Genomic DNA, 11,826 nt, shown 5'->3' with positions numbered 1-11,826 from the left:
TCTCTCTCTCTCTCTCTCTCTCTCTCTCGCACACACACACACACACACACACACACACAAAGAAAAATCTTCAGCCAAAGAAAAGCACGAACTCCTTGTAGCAGCAAGGCTGGAACTAGAGATTGGTGCTGAAATGAAATGAACCAGGCAAAGAAAGACAAGCATCGCGTCATCAGAGATGCTAGTGCTGATAGTCAGCTTACAGAATCCACAGCCACCTGGGAGATGGGGATCCAGACATGACTGTCAGAGTTTGGTGAGGCTGAGGTGGATAGACCTGTCCACCGCGCTTGGTTCCATTCCCTGACTGGGCTCCTGGGTACACCGCCCCCTTCTCACTGCAGACACAGTGTGACCAGCTGCTTCAAGCTGTCTCCACCCCGACCTCCCACCAAGGTGTACAGAAATCTGGAACTGGAATCTAGAACGAGCCCTTCGGTTGGTTGCCTTTGTCAGAATGTTCTCTCACAATCTGACCTGTGGACTCTAAACAGTTGAGCTCACAGACGCTGAGAGTGGAGCCCTGGCTAAGGGAGGCCAGGGTTAGCAGGGAGGAGCCAGTGGCGGGAGGATGAGCAATGAAGGCGAAACCAAATGGGAGCTAGACACTCTCGGGAATACTGTCCTCAGGCAACGTTCTGCACATTTGAAAGAGCTCAGCGAAAAGATTCCAACAGAGTTTGCCATAAAGAAAAGGCCTCCGACTCTGGAAACAGACGTGGGCCGCGTGATTAAATAGTACCTGGTGTGTGAAAGTATGGAACCATTGCCTGCTACCCCATTAATACAGGCAACTTCTGTGTTTCCGGGTGTCAATTAAGATAGATTTCAAAACATAGAGCTTTGCTTTTGAAAAGGAAACCATTTCCATAGAGCTCTGAGGCATACTTTAACAATTCCCTAGTGAAGAACTTTTCTGATTTGGTTCTTTCTCTCAATGACAATCTCACAAGGGCTTTCTTTGTTTTCTCTTCTGCAGCGGGAGGGCTGAGGACTAGCTCTATGCTCCTGGGAGTTAGACCTAATTTATCGAGTGAAGTGTGCCTCAGTGTCCCCAGTGATCATCACCCACATCTTCCAAGGACTGCTGCAGACGTGGATTTAAGCCAGCTGCTGTGCTCAGTGCTCACTGTGCCTGAGTCCTGCTCCTCGGTGATTTACAGGTCTCTGGTGATGCATGAGAAGTCGATGTTTGCCAAAACGAGCAAGGTCTCTTTGAAAGGAAGGAACAGAGGACCCCAGGGACTTCTTGGAGGGCCTAAGCCTTGGCTGTATTTCCTCTGCACTGATTGGGTATCTATTTCCTCGTTCTGCTCCTTTCTACTAAACCTTTCCATATGATTTTATTTTTTAGTATTTATGCAACATACAAGATAAGTCTGGTTGATGGCACACTAAACACTCTTGCTGTACTGGCTGGTGTGAGGACTGGCTTTAGGGAAAGGAGAAAGCCATCTCAGAAAGGGAGAAATGAAGAAAGAGAGATTCTAAGCCCTCTAGGCCGGCAGGAAAGCTGAGCACCATTGCTCTAAAGGCATCTGAGGCCTTCCCAGAATTGACATCGAAGTGAGGGCATTTGGAGCTTGCTGACGGTGATTTCATTTTGGACACTTTCCAACAGAGAATGAAGAAACCAAAACATTACTTTCACTTTCTGAGGTCAACGCTGTCAGAAAGGCCAGAGGAGGGCCCTTGGAAGAGCAAACCCCTCTCTCTAAAAAGTTCCTTTCCCACTTAACAAGTGCGGAAGGAAATCCAATGAAACCTCCACCCATTTCCCTCCACTGAACTCACCAGATTCTCACTCAGAAGTGACAGAAGGGGGTGGGGGGGACAGACCACTGGCGAAAAGAAACTTGTTCAGCTTAGCAACCTCTGCATCTTCGCCATCTGTAGCAAGAGTGCCTTGGCCAGTTCAGGACAGACAGAGGGCCTGTGGATCGAGGGGCCAGAACATAGCCTCCGCCACAGGGCTATGATTATTTTTGTTCCTTGGTGGACCCATTCACACACTGAGAGCACAAACAGGACAAAGGGTCAACATAGGAGCACTGTAATGGTCGGTGCTGCCTTTCATGCAAAACATTAAAAAAGCCAAAAAGAATGTCTAGGAGAAGTGTCAAATTCCTCAAGGGCCCCTAATTTAAACCTACATTCCCATCCCCTGTTAGTCTGGAAACAGGGCCAGAACTGAAGATCCGTATTCCTCGGTTTCCCAAGGGCTGGCATTACAGGTTCCATCTGCAGTGCCCAGATTGGCCACCCCAACACTGTGTCCTAAGTCCCCACTCAGTTCCCGTTTTCAGTCTCAGGGCCCTGCAGCAGTGCTGCTTTCTGCTTGGAGGCTGGGACTAAGCCATAAATCTGAGAGCGATCAAGGACAGGTATATGGGAAGCTTTGGAGAGGGGAAAGAGAAGGCAGAAATGATATATTATAAACAAAAAATAAAAGAAGTAAGTTTGTTTTAAAAAAAAAAATCCTCAGAAGCCTTTGCATCCACCCAAAGAAGGCTAGACAATACGATGTCGTGGGACAGGTCTTCCAGGATCATCTCAATGTCAGAAAGAAAGGCCAATGAGTCATCTGATATCAAAAGCACTGCTGAAGTGGAACCCACGCCAGGAGACCCAAAGAAACATAAGGCAGAATGAAGAGCTCTTCTGGAGGAGAGAAAGGTTCAGAGCCAAGGAGCAAAGACAGTGTGGCCCTCACCGTCCTTCAGCAAGATCATAGGAACCTGAAGGACTTGGGAAAGCTCTAGGGAGACATGGGAAGGATCTCAGATTGACAGGAAAGAGATCTTCCATGTAGCTGAGATGGCCTAAATAAATTTAGGTCATCCTAGGACTGGGGGCTCAGTGGTAGAGCATTTGCCTCAAAAGTGTGGGGCTCTTAGTTTAATTCCAGCAAAACATACATACATACACACACACACACACACACACACACACACACACACACACACACACAGTCAGGGGCCTAAAGTCGTTAAATGATAATGAATCAAGAGATTTGTATTTATTTTTACAAATAAATATTTTGGCCTGAAAAATTAGAATGTTCTGCATATTACTAAGTAACAGAAATCCCATGTAGAGGTGAGGTGCCCAGGGTCTCTGATATCACTAAGCAAAAACTCAGGATTGGATTCAGACATTTGGACACCAAGTTTTCTTTAGTTAGAAGCATTTACTTCATCATTAGTTAGGAAGCCCAGTGAGCATTATACAGGGGCTAGCATGCCACAAAGGCTGGACAAATGTGTCCTAGGGAATATTTATTGGCTTGCAGCATCCCTGGAGGTCAAATCAATTGCACAGGTGAGCCCAAGAGCTTTTGATTCTGTAACGAGCCTGGGTACTGGTGAAAGGGGCATAGAGTTGAGAGTGGGATTTGATAGGATCAGAACGGCTGGTCTGTGTGTAGAGATGAAGGCAGAACTCTAGTGCTCTATTCAGCGAGGACATTAAGGCACAATGTTTGCAAAATTAGCACTTTCCAAAGGAAGCTGTGGTGGAATTTAGTATGTGAGGATAAAGCCTAATAGGTAGCCCTCTTGGCAGCCTCCAGCCTGTGTGGCTATTAGAACACATCCCTTGTCCCCAGTCTTCCTGACTGCTACTGAACTTGGCATCTAGGGGGATGAGTTTGCTAAAAGGGAGTCACACACACACACACACACACACACACACACACCATGCACACACTCAAAACAGAAGTGAATTACACACAATTTACACAAACCAAATTGTAGTTTCTGTGGCTCCCTTGTAGGTGCTTCCAATGAAACTGTAGGAAACCTGGAAAATACCCAGATGCCCACAAATCAGGGAATGGACAGAGACATGAATGGCGTTCATGAATGAAATGATGTTCATCACAGGAAAGGACTCTCTGATTTTAGAGATAAATTTTGGAGCCTAAAATGATCAATGCATTCCCAAACACAGACCAGAACATTTATATAAAGCTTTAGAATGGGGGATCTTTGGTGTAAGTACTGAAAAAACTTAATTGTAAGTACTGGAAAAAAAATCTCAGCAGCTATGAGTAGTGCTTGTTGATCTTGCAGGGGACTCCATTTTGGTTTCCTGCATCCATATAATGTCTCACAACCAACTAGATCTCCAATTCTAGGGCACCTGATGCCTTCATTTGACCTTGAAAGCAGGCACAGGCATAGATCCAATAAATCAAAAAGGATTTAAAAGAACAAAAAGAAAGCATTTGAATGCAGGGTTTCTGGAGAGCCTGGGGTGGCCGGTGAATGCTGGAGCGGTGGGTCTGTTGGTGGTCACATGGTAAAGGTAATGAACTGAAGAAAGGAAGTTCTGATGAGATACTGAAGACATGACGGCAGGAGACATGTCAGTGAGAAACGTCATTGTTTGCCACAGTGGGCTCTGGCGTGATGTGGGAGTTCCCTCTGTGTGTTGTGATTACCATTAATGAATAAAGAAACTGCCTTGGCCTGTTGATAGGACAGAATTTAGCTACGTGGGGAGAACTGTAGTGAATGCTGGAGGAAGAGGGGCGGAGTCAAAAGACGCAATGGATCTGCTGCAGGAGATAGACATGCTGAAACTTTGCCGGAAGGCCACGACCTCTTGGTGATATCCAGATTAATAGAAATGGGTTAAATTAATATGTAAGAGTTAGCCAATAAGAAGGTAGCGCTAATGGGCCAAGCAGTGATTTAAATAATACAGTTTCTGTGTGATTATTTCAGGTCTAAGCTAGCTGGGCAGCCGGGAACCAAACAAGCAACCTCCCACTATACCAATGAGGACATGTCAAGTCTTCCCCAGAAAACACCCATTTGATTTGTTAGGCAATAATAGAACACTTTGGATATTTGGATATTGGTGGTATGGGAAGTTTTAAAATGAGACATGCTGTATGCTTTCACTCTAAGGTATATTAGATTGGAATGGGTACATTGCATAAAAATTAATTATGCTTAAAAGAAAAACATTCACTGCTATCAAAAAAACTAGAGGCCAAGGTTTCAGCCTGAAGCTGTGATGTCATGTTTTAGAGCCTGAAGCTGGCCTCTGCTCTGATGTTTGTCTCTGAGACCTTGACTATTGCTGCACACAGTGGGCTGGAGGCTGAATGCATACAAGATTTATTGCATGGCTCTGTGGACTAAGGGTCCCCACACCCTCCTGGGATATAAGCTTTGGAACTGGCAGAGGTGGAAATTACTTGTAGTCTACCCTGGAGACTGAGAGCTGGTGACTAGGGCCTTTGGTTTTGCACATGGCTTCTCGGTCTGCCTCCTGGTGAGGCACCTGAACTCCTAGAATGATCATTTCAGGATTTCTCATTCCAAAAAGGGAAAAATAGAAGGGAATGAGGTTAGGTATTGATAGCACTGTCTCTACCCTATTCCAGCCATCAACTATCAAGAGAGAATGAATGAAGATTATGTGCACAGACCTTGGTCCATCAACACGCCCTCATTCAGCATCTGATGAAGCTGATACAATGTCATACACTGTAGGAAGATAAGGCCTACAAGGCATAGAGATGAGCCAACCTGGGTCCATCTGAGGGTCTAGCAACAGGCTCTGTCAGAGGTCCTGATTGTGCCTAGCCAATGAGAGATGACCACACAATGCAAGAGATTCAAACACAGTCTGGGCGCTGGGAGGAGGATGTAGAAAGCTCTCTCCATTGATGAATAAATGAGTCTGCTATTAACCTTTCACCTGACTCCCCATGTTTATGTTATTGACACCGTGCCTTGTCACCCCCTCCCCTGAGGCAGCTGTTAGGACACGGCTATAATACACTACTATCATCAGGATCACAGAAGCTGGTTATGGGACATCTAGGCTAAGGCCCCACGGATTTTATCCTATCGTGGTACCAGCGAAGGTCTTTAAAGTCATCTGGTTCACTTGCCTCCTTTTATGATTTTGTAAAACTGAGACCCAAAGAAGGGCACTGCCTCCCGAGGCCACACAGTCTACGGTAGAATTGAGACCTAAAGTCCAATTGCTTGCATTGTTGTTTTTAAGAACAGGCACATTTTTCCTCTCCCTGGGGCTTCAGTTCTCCTGTCCATGAAATGGGGATAAGGGTGGTACTTCTCGTGGGATTTCACAGATGCAGTGAGCTGCTGTGTGCAAAGTACTTGTGCTCAGCAGCTATCTGATAGCATCTCCACGAGTCTTTGCTCCTGCGCTCCTCTCTGTCCACGCTCTGCACTGAATTGGGAGTGGTCTGAGTGTATCCTATTGGAGTTGATATTGTTCTGGGTTTGACTCACTTTGTACTTTATGTAATGTTTTTCTCCCAGAAGATAAGGGCTTAGCAATAATTAGAGAGAAAGTAAATCTTTACTTTCAGTGGCTCTTGCTAACACCACAGCACCATCTCTTTTGTATTGAAAAGGCCACGTGCTGTGCCATGCACCTGAGGCACCCCAGGTCTGCAGTTTATAGGGTGGCTTCTCTGGGTGCTCCTACAAGCCTGCAGTCACCAATATAGCTTACACGCTAACAGCCCGTATGTCATAAACACAGTCCAGAATTGAATCTCAGCCAGGCTCTGCTATCATTCTTTGGCTGTCTAGAGTTGTCTTCACCTAGAGATCTAAACGGCACTCTTTCGTTTTTCCCAATCCTAACCCAGCTTTGTTCATTTTAGCTGGTAACAACTCTGTTTGTTCTTATCTGACTCTCCATAGTTTTCTCTGATACAGTTCATAATAACTGCTACCATTTTGTGTAATTTACTAATTTATCATTGCTTTTAATCTCCCTTTCCAACTTGTCTCCAGCTTCAGTAGGCCGAGGTTATTTACTCTGCTTTTTCTGCTGATGTGAGTTCCAATTGCTTAGAAAGGCACCTGAAAGATGGTATCTGCTTTTAATAAGCCTCTGGTGTTAAATGGGTGGTTTCTAGAGCTAAACTAGAATCAACCGGCATGAAACCAAAAAAGTTATCTCTAAGGCTTTGATATCTGCCAGCCCCGTTGCTGCACTGGCTTCCCAATGAAGTCTTTGGAATGGCTTCTCTAAAAGCTTTTGGTTAATTCTTGCAACTTCAATATATAACTATATCAATTTGTCTGTATCTATCTATCTATCTATCTATCTATCTATCTATCTATCTATCTATCTCTATGTATCTACATACATGCTTAAGTCTTCATACACATGAAATATTTTTATATGGATGTCTCAAAGACAAATGGAATTCAAGTGAAGCAAGGATTTGTGATGAACTGTATTCTCTTTCTTCTCTCCTGTGCACCAGTTCAGTGGACAACCCCATCATTCCTTGAATCATTTAATTCATAGACCATTGAGTCTAATTCTTAATCAGACTGAGATCTCCAAACAGAATTAGTGGTAAGCTTCAAGATAATATTCCACCATTTTTAATCAAAGTGCAGGCCAATATTTTGACTTACTTATGATGATAGAAAAGACTCAGGATATGTTGGTCTATTAGAGCATAGATTTATTGATAGACCATCATGTTCCCTTTTATGTAAGGGAGAAATGGTGGCTGTAAAGAATGCTGGGTCTGAGGGGATAAGTAATTTTATTGAAGTTGGTGAAGTCAGTGTGAGAATGAGGATAATAAATTAAACTAAAGATATAGGAAAGTTTGGAGTTTTGATTTTGGAAGTGGGGCCAGGATCTAGGTTGTAAATATGAGACTGGGTGTTTAGGATTCCATGGGAGAGAAGAACATTGAGTTGAGGAAGTGAAAATATATTGGCTTGGACACTGAGCGTGACATCTACAGGGTCCTGATGCAGGGGCAATGGAAACACCTCCATGAGGAGGATGGGAGGGTGACCTGCTGCTGCTTCTCTGTGGCTCTGAGGAGTCAGTGGGTCACTTCAAATTTTTCAGTAAACCGTATAAACCCTGACCATCATCAACTCACTCTTGGGAATCTTTCGATCCGATATAGCATTAGAAACCATTTGCTCCTCCGCCAGTGTCTTAGTCCACATGCATATAATCAGAGGGCCAGGGCAATAGCTCAGTGGGCAAGGGCACCAGCTGTCAAGCTTGACTGCCTGAATTTGAAATCAATCCCTGGGTCCACTTGGTGGAAGGAGAGAACTGGTTCCTGAAATTTCTCTTCTAAACTCCACAGATGCATTTGCCACAGATGTAGGATAGCCTCTACCAAGCACACAAAATAAGCCAATAAATGTGAGAAATAAAACATTGGTATTTAACTTCAGACCAAATGATTGTAACTACCTCCTAGGCGGCTATGCAAGTTTTCTGAAGTGTGCTCATTGGAAACAACAACAATAAATGGATAAATGAAGGGTTTTCATGGATGATGATATAACTCAGTAAATTATTTTGGCTATCTATCCAGAATCTATAACTCAATACTTTAAAAAAAAAATTGTTCATACATCTATTCTACTTGTGAACCTAAAGAAAAGCTGAAAGCACCTGTTAATAAAACAATGCCAGATTCAGTTAACAATGTTTTTTTAAAGTTTATTACTAGTATTATTGTTATTATTATTATTTTGTTATGTGTGTGTTTCTATGCTACATATGTCCCATGCCGCTGGAACACAGAAGAAGGCATTGGGTCTCTTGCAACTTGAGTTATAGACAGTTATGAACGGAACTGAGCTCTGGCTTTCTGGGGGAACAGCAAGTGATTACAGCTGTTGACCCATCTCTCTAGCTCTAAGGACAATGTGTTTTAGAGTTTTATAACATCTTAGGGGGTGTCATGTTCCTGTTCCCCTGGTATTGTGGCCGTATCTTAGCTTAGGCATTTCTTGTTGTATTCCAGTGAGCTCATTCAGTCACCCTGACCACAAAATGTCCCCTGGTGTCACTGTCTACTTTCCGAACAAGAGAGGAAGTGCTGAAAATAAGTATGTCAGCTGATTCTGATTATTAAGAAGAGTGTAGGAAAGTCTTACTGAGGTGCTTCTGGGGGAAATATCTACACATGGTCAAGAAAAACACAAACCATCCCTTTCCAGCTGAATCTGGTAGGTTTGCCTTGATCACCTTGAACTTCTGTCTCCCACCTTATGAAATGGAATCATCTCCAGGCACAGTGAGTTGAAGGAACCTAAAACCTTTGGGCCCTTGAGCTGCTGAATTGATGTTCACACTCTCTTGAGACTTTGTTCTATATTAGAGAAGATTTTTTTTAAATCATTTAAACCAGTTTGAGTTTAGGAGTTTTGTTACTTGTAACTAGAGGCATCCTGAATAATCTACGAAATATACTTGGCCCTTAAGTCAACCAGGAAGAAAAGACAAAATTCCAAACAGATGAATGCTTCTGAAAGATAAAAGTAAATGTGCAGACACAGGCATTTCTCTCTCTTTCGTTAACCCATTTGTAGAATTGATTCAAGTGCAGAAAAAAATATCACCTGGAGAAAGAAGCATGCAGCTCCGTTGGCACATCCAAATATGTATTGATTTTCTGTTAGACTGAAGGAGAAAGATCATTAGCCAGACCATCCCTTTGTTATTTCCATGTGGGTCCAGTATCTTAGCTATTTTTTCCTCACCTACTACATTCTTTCTTTGAATGGAAGGAAAGTGCTTTGGCACCTAGACTCAAGTTCTGCCTGTGGTTAACTAACGTTTTAGAAGATAAACTCAACAAAAACAAGTTTAAGTATCATGGGGAGCATCACAGGAAAGTTTCTCTCCAGTGCAAACGGTGCACATGCATAGGCCCAAGACAGGAAATGATACCTGGTTGCGATGACCAGCTTCTTAAATAAAGTTTGTCATTGTAATCACTAGTGCCGAGCAGGGACAGTTTGTACAGCAAAAACCAGAGAGGGAATTTAAGAAAAAAGAACAGGCTGAAAGGAAGGGACATTTACATTGCCGGATCTTTTTTGTTTTTTCCTGAGAAATTTAAGGCATAGCATACTTGAAAGCATTGATTATAAAGGAACATGTTATTTCAGATTTTATGCAGGAATAGCAAGTGCATCCCTCTGAAGTATTTCTTTCAGATAAGCTTTCAGTGAACAGATCACAGAACATGAAGGCTTTAGTTCTTTGGGTCTTGATTCTGATAGAAAATTGGTCTACAAGCTCCTTCCTGTAATAGGCAGATGGGAGAAAAATCTGCATGGCTTTGAAGACTGCTTGAACACTCATCAGCCGTGTCGGAAGTCGGAAGTCTAGCCACTCTGAGTTAACAGCACTTGGGGATTTGCTGTTATCGCCATTGAGATTGCCTGGAGGGGATGAGAAAGCAAGGCGAGAGGAGAATTGGCTTGGGGGGCAGAGATGAGGAGTCCTGAGGACAGAGAAGCACTGAAATTGTTCTTCAAGAGCTTCCTTCCTCCTCTTGCATGTATCCATGTAGTGAGCCTGTCCCCCTTAAGCAAGGTCATGCCCCCATTGGTAGCAGGCTTTAGGATGAGCACAGTATATTATCACTGTGTTTCAGAGGCCCTCTGCCTTTTGTCAGCTTGCTTCAGTACTTATCTAGGTTTGCATTAGATGTTCCTTAGGTTGTTGTCTTGTTGAAATGTCATTCCACACATTGTCTGATGAAAACGGATGATGGACGTTTGTCTTTTTCTTCTGTCACTGTTTCTGTTCCTCTCACCCTCTCTCTGTTATCTCTCTGTGCTATCTTCCTACTGTGATCGGAAGATTTCAGACCCCACTTGTCATTGTAGTAGCCTAAAAGGGGAATTTCTAGTGTCTTATTCGCGATCTTAGCAAGAACTCAATCAGGTGGCATGAGCTCAGCAATCAGACAAGCTTGTATCAGACTTGGATACAGAGGTGGTCCCAGAGGGTGGAGCGCTGTTCCCTCTGCTGATCCTTGGCACCCTTCACTGGGGAGAGCTGGCAAACAGTGGCACACTGCTTGACATAAGAGATTATGAAAAAGGCAAAGTCTGCACTTTGTACAGACTTTCTGGGGCTGGTTCTGTGGTTTCCTAATATGTCTGTATTCTGAATCTGATGCCCTAGGCTTTTGTATGTCTTCAATTATTTACTTAGATCAATGTTCAACATCTTGTGTATGTTGGGAGTATATGCGTGTGTATGTATTTGAGTGATTGTGATGTGTAGACATTGTACGTGCAAGTGTACACGTGCATGTGTCAGCCTGCATGTGGAAGCCAGAGGGCTACATTAGATATCTTTCTCAGTCTCTCCTCACCTTACTTTTGAGACAGGGTCTCTTACTGAACCATTCTGGGATGGTCAATGAGCTCATTTCTAGTAACATACAACATACTTGCGCCAACAAGGCTGTATTTCCTAAAGATTTCGCACACACACACATGCACACACAGACACACACACAATATATGTCTGTCTCTACTCCCCAGTATGTGGTTATAATACTTGGCTTTTATGCGGGTGCTAGAGATCTGTATTAGTAACTTTTCTGTTGCTATGATACAATACTATGACCCAGAGAAATTTAGGACTTTATGGTTCTGGAGAGACAGAGTGGTCATGATGAGGAAGGCATGTCATGACAGCAGGAAACTGGCTCTTTGTATTTGACCCCATGTAGGAAGCAGACAGAGATAACAAGGGATGGAGGGAGACAATAAACACTCAAAGTCCATTCCCAGTAACATACAACATACTTGCGCCAACAAGGCTATATTTCCTAAAGATTTCACGCTCGCGCGCGCACACACACACACACACATACACACACCATCTGGGGATGATAGGTAGATAGATAGGTAGGTAGGTAGATAGATAGATAGATAGATAGATAGATAGATAGATAGATAGATAGTAGATATGTAGGTGGATGATAGATAGATAGATAGATAGATAGATAGATAGTAGATATGTAGG

Source organism: Microtus ochrogaster, chromosome 6 (assembly GCF_000317375.1).
Source record: "Microtus ochrogaster isolate Prairie Vole_2 chromosome 6, MicOch1.0, whole genome shotgun sequence".
Classification (NCBI taxonomy): domain Eukaryota; kingdom Metazoa; phylum Chordata; class Mammalia; order Rodentia; family Cricetidae; genus Microtus; species Microtus ochrogaster.
This window is presented reverse-complemented; position numbering follows the sequence as displayed.